This window comes from Hypomesus transpacificus, chromosome 16 (genome assembly GCF_021917145.1).
Source record: "Hypomesus transpacificus isolate Combined female chromosome 16, fHypTra1, whole genome shotgun sequence".
NCBI lineage: Eukaryota > Metazoa > Chordata > Actinopteri > Osmeriformes > Osmeridae > Hypomesus > Hypomesus transpacificus.
Genome location: NC_061075.1, coordinates 1,595,713 through 1,605,033, shown reverse-complemented (window position 1 = coordinate 1,605,033; position 9,321 = coordinate 1,595,713). Strand labels below are relative to the sequence as shown.

The 9,321-nt window shown below is 49.0% G+C and overlaps 1 protein-coding gene across 1 annotated transcript in view; it reads right to left on the bottom strand.

Annotated features, from left to right (window-relative positions):
* Positions 1–1,512: 1,512 nt before the first annotated feature.
* LOC124478657 overlaps positions 1,513–9,321 on the bottom strand; it is a 47,738-nt gene continuing 39,929 nt past the window's right edge. The window contains exon 14 of the mRNA XM_047037010.1: positions 1,513–1,594. The gene's annotated coding sequence lies outside the window, so the exon portion shown is untranslated. The remainder of the gene's footprint in view (positions 1,595–9,321) is intronic.

Here is a 9,321-nt window from a genome sequence, read left to right as displayed (position 1 = left end):
CCAAAACACACATGCTAACCCCTTTGGTCATTTCATCCAAAACACACATACTAACCCCCTTTGGTCATTTCATCCAAAACACACATGCTAACCCCTTTGGTCATTTACCCCAAAACACACATACTAACCCCTTTGGTCATTTCATCCGAAACACTCGTGCTAACCCCTTTGGTCATTCATCCAAAACACACATACTAACCCCTTTGGTCATTTCATCCAAAACACGCATACTAACCCCTTTGGTCATTTCATCCAAAACACACGTACTAACCCCTTTGGTCATTTCAGCCAAAACACACATGCTAACCCCTTTGGTCATTTACCCCAAAACACATACTAACCCCTGGTTAGGTAAAGGATCACTCACCCTGGGATCACCGGCCGCCACGAGGAAAATGAGGCCAAACGCCAGGAGAGATACGAACCCACTGGTCAAACTGTATGAGAGAGAGAGGGCAGAGAGAGAGAGAGAGAGGACAGAACAGATGGACAGAAAGAGAGAGAGAGACAGAGAGAGAGAGAGAAAGAGAGAGAGAGAGAAGATGAATTATATTGGATTTCGACCATGAAATCAACTTAATTAGTCAAAGCAAGCATCCTGAATGCACCAAGACCTTTTCTATTACAGGGGAATATTCTTTTCTTTTTATGAGAGCCCTATAACGGTCAGACAGAGCGGGGGAGGAAATGGACTGTGAAATCATGTCGGGGTGATGCGACTGCAGAGCCCAGGCCCTGATGAGAACCTAGATGAGAAGCAGACTGCACGAATACAACTTGGCTCGTCAGGACCAAAGACATTCTAACACTCAAATGTAAAAAAGTTTTGGAATACTTTGTACTAGTATTTGAGGTGTGTTCGATGGATTTTAGCACAAGATTTAGAACTTTCTACGGGTGTCAAGGAAGGGGAGTGAGATACACAATGATGTATAACAAGCTTACTCAACTTGACTTTGGGAAGGGCAATATTTTAGCCGGGGGTTCATCCTATGGGGGAATCGTTACACAGAACCTCTCACCGAGCCACCTCTACGACATGCGGTGTACCTTGTAGCCCTGCAGCTGTGCAAGGTCTGGGGTAGGCGTCTCTCCCAGGCTCTGGTCATCCACTCCAGCCTGGAGCTCCACAGGGAAGTCACCAGGCCATCGACTGGGAACACAACCTCAGTTAGGACGGCCTCACATCTAGCACGCTACATCTGGCTGGATGTAGAAGGTTCACATTCAGATTTGGATCTCAAATTCCGATTCCGATTTAGAATCCGGTTCAGATCCATGATTTACAGTAAAAAAGGAACTTGAGACAAATCCAAATCATACTGTATTTTGCAGCCGCCTAATCAACTAGAGATGTGTTGCGCAGTCTCCTGAGCAGCCTAAATATAATAACGTTGAAACAAAAGGAATCTTCCGGCCTCATTTCAGCGTGTCCAGCACAGTACGGTACAGAAGCCACAGGTTCGAGGAGGGACATACTGGTGTGTTTCATCGCGGACCCCATCACCAGGAAGGACACAGTGACACTGACAGCCACAAACACCTGGATCAGCTCTGCCACCCAGGCGTAATCTGTGTACTTCAGAATGATGATCTGCAGACAGACAAGAACACACAAGAATTTGATTCGTTCCCCGTTCACTTTATTAGTACACAAGCAAATGCAGAGGGGTACCATACGGCCTGACCATGGTGTCCTGAAACAGTCGAAGTAGATGTTTTCTGCAGTCTAATTTGTCCTCATGCATATAAACATGTATGCACGTTGCTCATCCAGTCGATTAGGTGGTCGGTTCAACAAACAAGATGCAGTGTCAGTAAGTAGCCACTAGATGGCAGCGGTGAGCTTCCAGAGGACCGGGCCTTTCTAGAACGCTTTTAGAGCATTTAGGTTTGAAAGAGGTGGTTTGGTGGTCGCACAGCTCCTGTGCAGGAGGACCAACAGTTTGAATCCCATAACTCACAACAAAAGGGCTTTTTTTCCCCAAGTAGAAATCATGAGATTTCAGAGACGGAATGTAATAAAACAGTCGGATGTGGAGAGGGAGTCTGGGGAGAAGCTCATATTGCCAGGCGGAGGAATAAAACCTTAGAAAGAAATGCATGTCAGACCTGCCCCCACACAATCCCGCTCGAAGGTGAGGTTTGAAAGGCCAGCCGTCCCCCCTGGGACTGAGCTGAGAGCTGTGGCATTATGGAGAGAGAGAGGGAGAGAGATAGAGAGACACAGAGAGAGAGAGAAAGAGAGAGACAGAGAGAGAGAGAGAGAGAGAGAGAGACAGAGAGATAGAGAGACACAGAGAGAGAGAGAAAGAGAGAGAGAGAGAGAGAGAGAGAGAGAGAGAGAGAGAGAGAGAGAGAGAGAGAGAGACAGAGACAGAGACAGAGACAGAGAGAGAGAGAGAGAGAGAGAGAGAGTGTAAGTCTAAGACAAAGCACAGCCCTGATATTCCAAAGGAAGTTCTCTGGCTGGAAAGAGTGATTTCAAAGACAAGGCCCTTTTCAAACACACCAAGCTGTAATACTGACACATGCTTCCTCTCCTGGCTAGAAACACTGACTACTTCCCACTAAACCCCAATAAACATGGATGAGTCGAGGGTTCACTCAATATTTGGCTTTAACTTCTGGCCTCCCCAAATTGTATCCTTCCCCTTGTATGAAATGGAGGTATCCTCCACATCAATTTTGTATGTGTGTTTCATATTTCATCACATTGTTATAGTTGCTACATGTTATAGTTCCAGTAGCTGGATCCATAGTGGACGTAGCTTTGTTCAGAGCACCCAATATTGTCTTTGGCTCTCCAGACAGCCGCCCCACTACAGTTCCATCCCCTGACAGGAGAACTTCCATCTCTCAGTCAGCCCCATGGCAGGGACAGCCCGAGCCGGAACACGGTTTGATTTCAACCCCAGTCCCTCCCTCCCCCCACCCCTCTCCCTCTGTTCATCCATCTCACTGTACTGTAGCATCACTATCTCTGCCACCCTGACAACTGTGAATGAAGTCTCCTCCTGAAGTGCCCTCCTGCCTGCGCCGAGGAGCCAATCAACACCTGAGTCTGGAGGCACATCCTGCCTGCTCCTACCCTGAACTCAATAATGCATCTATGACAGAGAGAGGGGGGACGGGGGGGGGGACGATGACGACAGAGAGACTAAGGTGAGATGGATTGATAGATTGACAGAGAGCGTGAGAGGTAGAGGGTAACAGAAAGGGAGATGGAGAGATGGCGACAGCTCACCCAGTCAAACAGGGAGAGGAGAGAGGAAGGCAGAGTACCAGCGGTGCTATTTGATCCACAGAAGACTCCACGCCTCGCTGCACTCAAATAAGATCAACCCCCCCCCCCCCCCCCCCCCCCCCCTCCTCCATCACACACGGCTCCATCCTACAGCCTTATCACTGGTCAATAGCCAGGTCTACGTTACACACACACACACAGTGAGAAAACACCTAGGAATTCTAAAACCAGGTTTCTTACAACCAGGGGGGTATTGCAGAAAGCAGGTTAGGCATTATAACCAGGTAAGTTAACCCACCAGCCGATTTAGAATGTTGCAGCAACCTACTGGCAATGTTGCTACAACGCTGGGTGTCAGCTGGGGGAGTTAACTTACTTGGGTATGTCACATAACCTGCTTTCTGGAAATCCCCCCCCAGAGCAGCTCAAACCCAGTTAGCTCTGAAGGGTGGAGCTTCCCTTTGAACTTTAAACAAATTCTACTAAGCAGGGTTAAAGGGATGAGCAGCCTGCGAGCAGACACTCAAAACATAACGGAACAGACCGGAAACCGGGAGCTGACCTACATGCAAACAGCCTGCCGTGATCACAGCTATGTGTTTACATAAAACATGACATTATCATACGGGACTGAGCACTTTCCTCAGGAAGTCAGGGACGACTCAGCAAGGTAAATGTCAGCTTCTGACTTTAAATGAAACTGACGTCAGCTGACCGGAGTAGCCATAGCAACGAGAGCATTGGTTTAGGTGCCAGAGAAGCATCAGTTGAATATCAGATTATGTATGGTTTCAAAACTGTATAAAAAAATAAAAATATATAAACATTTGACAGTAACTTCACAAAATTGAGCTTTTGGGATATTTTCTTGTTCACAGCTAAAAGTAATGAATATGCAGAAGCTTCATAAACGGAGTCCCTGTGAGAGAAGTAAAACTGTATTTATATCTGAGATGCATCGCGCTTGGAAATGTCATTCTGACACGCATTGTGTCTGACTAGCCTTGTAAAATATGTGAATTAGAGTATAAATAGAAAGTAGATCATTAAAAGCCCTTTGATGAGTTCAACTGAGAAACAGAAGTTAACTTCTCTAAGTTTATATCCAAAACTTTTTCCTCAGATGAAGTGGCCTTTACTAAACCCAAAACAACCATAACTAACAAGCCAGTAGAACTCGAATGAACATACTAAAATAATACTTATTGATTATCATGTTCATCAGGGTGGGTCGAGTCTCAGACATCTCAGGCATTTGACAGCTCCATTTGCTGCTTTTCTCTACCCGTGACATATGACCCCTGCACTTTTATATCACATGCGTGCCAGATTATTGCATACATATATCTACAATTTACATCCCCCTAGTGTGATGTTTTCCACCAGTGAACATTATTGTCAGAGGTTGGGTTATGCTTTCCTGGTAAGGGTTAGAAAAAAGATTGGTCTTAAACACGGTTCACTGGTCGTCCTGCGAAGCTCATTTACAACCTCCATCCTGCACTAGACCTAATCATTTTACATAGCAGAAGAGAGGTTTGTCTGTTTTCTCAGAATAACCGGACTCGTATTTCCTCCACCTTCCATTCTTATTTTTATTATTGAACCCATCACCTTAATTTATCATCTCAGGTAGCATTGTTTGCCCTGATAGCACAGCTAATGGTTGAACACGGCCGTTTCCAAGGTAACCGACAATAGTGGAAAGACAGACTGCATTAGGCCTTTCCTGCTATGAAAAGAGCTGCAGACCTGCTTCTCTTAATAATTGATGGAGCTGCGTCGATGTCAAGTCCTCAAAAGAACTCTTCATAGGGTCTGTCTCAGAGAGAGCTCTCAGGGAGCTGTGTGCCTGTCAATCTGCCTTTCAGCATGCTCCCACAAAGACCCGCTATCTCACCTATCTCTCTGACACCCTAACTGACATTGGGTAAACCTAGAGTAGGCCTTCTGAAAAGAGTCTGTGTTGAAGCCGGGGAATTAAAGAAAAGAAGAAGAAAAGGAAAAACTGCCGTCGAGAGCAGTGTGTTTAATGGTTTTGTTGAACGAATATTGTCCTTGCATAAGTGGGCCTTCCTGCTTTATGACAGGTTCTACGGCAGTACAAGAAGCCAGTGGGAGAAGCTGACACGCTTCAGAAACACGCTGTCCCTCTTCTGAAATAAGTTCCAACGGCCGCACGAGGTGTTGTTTCAAACTCCGAACTAAACCAGCCTTATAGCTGATCCTGAGCGACATCCACATCTAGTCGCATCATCCCTGACATCCCCCCCCCCCCCCCCCCCCCCCAGAGTTAGCAGACTCCTACTGCTCCGCCCCCTCTCAGCAGCCATTACCCCCCCCCCCCCCCCCATCCCCACCCTCCTTCATCCCTGACCCCACCCCACTGCTTTCTGGGTAAATCTTATTAAGCTACTCTAACACGTTAATTTACGTTATTTCCCTGGCGCAAGTCAACAGCATCAAACAGTCAGCCTCTGCCTCTCTGATCAACGCCCGGTCTTGTTGATAGAAAAACAGTGGGTGATCTGGCTCAATCAGACCCTTTGTGGTGGGGCCACGGCTGCTGATGTGTTTGCCAGGGTAGGGGGTCATTCGCTCATTGCTCTACCCTGCGGTGAGGCACTCTGACTGGGCCCGGACGTGCCAGCGAGAGACAAAACCTCCGCTCTCTTCGGGGACGTCATGGGCAGCGGCGTCGCTCCTCCGGGCCACGACGGCGCTGGGGGAGAGCCAGAGTTCAAGCCCATGCCAGCCGAGGACTTCAAAGTCCCCCCCCCGCCCCCCTCCCAGCACGCCAGCCCGACTCTCCGGAGGTGAAAGTGAAGGGGAACGCGCCCTGATTACCGATACGGATATTCAGCTTTAGAAGCGAGTCCTGGAGAAGCGGTGAAATCAGTGAGACGACCACAGACTCGGCAACACGAGGGCTGGATGTGTTTACTAATGACGAGCTTAGGGAGTCTCGATGAAGACACTTCAGCGCAGACAGGCTTTTAATACTCTCCAATATCACTGAGGGGAGGAGCAAACCACTAATTGAACTCCCAAGCTACGGATAAAGTCCTGTTTAGTGGAAGACGCGTATTATTCCGTCTGAACCTGATGGGGGAGAACAAGAATCGCCGCACCCATCGCCAAAAAATAACACGTCACATATTCCAGTGCTCTCGTCACCTCTATGAAGCTTCGGCGGTGAAGCCGCAGTAACGATTCAGATATTTCAACACACTTGATTTTTCATTTGCTCTAATCACCAGACCCTCTCAATTGGCGCTGACCCTTTCAGCCAAACCAATGAGATGATAACTGTTTCAGCTGGGTGGTGATCGCTGACTACCCGGCCATTACAGTCATTTCGTTTTATGCCAGACCCCTAGGTGAAGTAATTACAGCATGTTTTCGTTAGCACAGCAGGAAATCCATGCCGACGTGTCTAACCACTTCCTGCGTAATTGTGTCAAAATATATCCCACTCACATTTGACGGGCGGATTGCCATGGTAGCCCCATTATCTGTCCTTGTTATGCCTGGCTGCACGTACACAAACACACACACACACACACACACACACGCACACGCACACGCACACGCAGGCCCGTGTGTGGTAATGTTACCTCTGTACTGTTCCATTACCAAACAAGGTTAAATTGGTGTCATTATTTAACGGACGAAAGGCGCTAACCTAGTTGGTCGCCCATCGTGGATAATAGCCAATCCATGTTCCACAGCCCTACCGCGGCACCCCCCTCTGTGAGAGAGAGAGAGAGAGATTTGACAGGGGGAGGTCCCTTTGCGGGGCTCGTGCCTCGTGATTCGCCCTCGCAGACATCCTCTGTGGGGGGCGTGAACCGCAGACACGCGAGAGAGCAGCATTTCTTTGGCTGCTTCCTCCGAGACCCTGTCACCCAGCCAGTAGGCTCACACGGGGCGCCACCGTTGTGGAGTTCAACGTGTCAGAGGTGAGACTGAGAGCGGAATGGAATGCAGGCTGTCTACTCAGGTAAGTGGGGGGGGAGGGGGGTGGCGGGGGGGGGGGGGGACATGTAGGAAGGCGCCCCCCTTTCTGCCCCCCCCCAGGCTCTGACCTACACCTGTCGATCACACTGCTCAGTCGACGGCTCGCGTACACGTTGGGGTTGTGTGTAAGGTTTACCCTCTCTCTCTCTCTCTCTCTCTCTCTCTCTCTCTCTCTCTCTCTCTCTCTCTCTCTCTCTCTCTCTCTCTCTCTCTCTCTCTCTCTCTCTCTCTATCTCTCTCTCTCACACACACACACACACACACACCGCGTGTGCAAAAATACCGACATTCTGCAACCAGCACATGGACACACACACACAGTCACAAGTACTTTCGTACACAAACACACAAACGGAACCCCTTCAGAGACACTCGTAAGCACACGCGCGGACACTGTGTGATGTTGCTAATGTCCCACTTCCTCCGGCCATACGCAAACAAATACACACGCACACCCCGACACACACCCTGACACACACACACAGACACACACAGACACACACACAGTCTGACCTGCTGCCCAGGCCTGTGGGCTAGCGAGGCAGAGGGGGAATGCTGAGAAGGGAGGTCCGCTAGCAGAACACAGACACTGAGGTTAGAGGACATTCATTATGCATTCCTGCCCACTCTCCCTCCTGCAGCAGCCCAGTCAAAGGAATCTCTGAGCACCAGTGTCAATGCTGTTTTAACCCAACTAACCCTGCCCCACACACACCTTAATGGGCTGGTGCCCAAAGCAACACACAGATTTCGACCAACACACGGACTGGCCGTCTGACTAACTGATTGGCTGGTTGACTGCCTAACAGGCATACTGACTAACTGGCTGGCTGGCTGACTGACTGACTGGTTGACTGCTTGACTTCTCAGCTGTAGTTGGTAGGTAGAAAGGTCAGTGTGCTGACGGATGAGAGAAGACAAGTTAGTATCCAGGAGGCTGCCTCCTCCAGACACAGCTGACTGACTGACGACTTGATTAGGGTATGAGGATCTGGACCCCCCCCCCCCCCCCACACACACACACACACACACACACAGACACACACACCACAGGGACCAGAACTAGCGCCAGCAAATGTCAATGAAACCTCATCAACATTAGGGTGGAGTGTGTGAGTGTGTGTATTTGCGAGAACGGCATCTCCACGCACTGTAATGTGCTTGACTGGATCAAAACCCTTGTTTACCAAACAGTTCGTTCAAGGGAGCAGAACCATCCTCTCTCTCTCCCTCCCCCCTCCCTCCCTCTCCCCCCTTTTTCTTTGTAACTCTCTCGCAGAAGACAGCAAAGGAATGTTAAGTATTATGCGACAGAATATTTGACGGGTTGTGTGTGTGTGTGGGGGGGGGGGGGGGTTAGAAAACAACCCTGAGAACGTTGAATAATTCATTTCTTCATTTCTCTCTCCCAAACTCCAGATCTGTGTGTCAGCTTGTCTCTGGAAGTCTGTCCTCTGGTTATTCTAGTTGCTGATGTTGTTTGCAGAAGCCAGAAAGAGAGAGGGAGAGAGGGAGAGAGAGCGAGCGATAACAGCCGGTATGATGCATTTGGTTTGATATGATCACAAACCTCTAAATGACGCACAAAGACACTATCAAGAACACGCTGTTTGTTAACACTAAAGCGCCTCGCCGCGAAACGTCCTACAATGTAGCTCTACTTGACAGCTCTCCTGAGTTCGGAATCGATGTAATCGCAGCCTCTGGGCATGCTCACCGGGCGGGTGCTAACACACGGACGATTTACAAGGGGATGAGTCTGGACCTCTGGGTTCAATTCTGTGGCTAAGCCCTAAACTGAGCCAAATTAAAGCATAAGCTTCAGGTGCTGCATAATTAATGTGTGATTCACAACTATTTGGCTCTCTCGCTGTCTCCTTTTCCTGGTTTTTTTCTCCCTCTCCCTCTCCCTCTCCCTCTCCTCTTTCTCCAACTTTCGTGATGCTGAGGAAACTATTTCCTGGGAGGCAGGAGACGGCGCTAGGAAGCGTCTGCCTCTAACAGAGTCAGCTCTGCCTCTAACAGAGTCAGCTCGGCCTCCGCCCACACAAACC